This window comes from Xenopus laevis, chromosome 2L, assembly GCF_017654675.1.
Source record: "Xenopus laevis strain J_2021 chromosome 2L, Xenopus_laevis_v10.1, whole genome shotgun sequence".
NCBI lineage: Eukaryota > Metazoa > Chordata > Amphibia > Anura > Pipidae > Xenopus > Xenopus laevis.
Window position 1 is genome coordinate 170,817,272 of NC_054373.1, and position 1,253 is coordinate 170,818,524.

Genomic DNA, 1,253 nt, shown 5'->3' on the forward strand with positions numbered 1-1,253 from the left:
CTCTTGAAACGCAGGCTAGGCGTAATGAGAAGATCGCCACTGCCAGGCTTATTAATCAATCCCAATGAATTGCCTCTTTTGCATAGAGGGTTGCCACCGGTTTTGACTCGAACACTTCGGTGTTTTTTTTTTTTTAAAGGGATCCTGTCATTGGAAAACATGTATCAGTTAATAGTGCTGCTCCAGCAGAATTCTGCACTGAAATCCATTTCTCAAAAGAGCAAACAGATTTTTTTTTATATTCAATTTTGAAATCTGACATGGGGCTAGACATACCTCCCAACTGTCCCTTTTTCGGAGGGACAGTCCCTCTTTTGACAGCTCAACCCGCAGTCCCTCTTTTCTCTGCACTGAACAGTCAGAAAAAGAAACAGTTTCTCACTTAAATGGCTTTTAGCAGAGAGCCCAGAACAGCTAACAGGTGCAAATAAGATACTTTGTAACAATTTTGAGACACAAAAACACAGTTTAGATAAGGAGAAATATTTTCAAACTTTCATAACCTGCCAAATTTTGTAAAACAAACATGGTAATTAGGGGGTGTGGCCACAGAAAGGGGTGTGGTCAAAAATTGCTGCGCTAAAAAAAAATTTTGTCCCTCTTTTTACTTCCAAAATGTTGGGAGGTATGTAGACATATTGTCAATTTCCCAGCTGCCCCTGGTCCTGTGACTTGTGCAGGCTGCTGTTTTTCCTTCTCAATGTAACTGAATGTACACAACGTAGGGATGACTGGGTATTGGGGTTATTTCTAGCTCTCCGTCTCAGTAAGACACCCCCGCTCCAGGTGTAAAACGCTAATCCAATTAAATCAGAGGAACTGACCGCCCGAAACATGTTGTGAAAATAAATCACTTAGCAGTAAATCTGCTCTGCGTTCTTTCTCTCAGTTCCTCTGATTTAAATGTAACTGAATGTGTCTCAGTGAGACATGGGTTTTTACTATTGCGTGATGTTCTTATATCTACCAGGCAGCTGTTATCTTGTGTTAGGGAGCTGTTATCTGGTTACCTTCCCATTGTACTGTTGTTAGGCTGCTGGGGGGAAAAAGGGAGGGGTTGATATCACTCCAACTTGCAGTACAGCAGTAAAGAGTGTTTGAAGTTTATTGTAGCACAAGTCCCATGACTTGGGGCAGCTGGGAAATTGACAATATGTCTAGCCCCATGTCAGATTTTAAAATTGAATATAAAAAAAATATGTTTGCTCTTTTGAGAAATGGATTTCAGTGCAGAATTCTGCTGGAGCAGCACT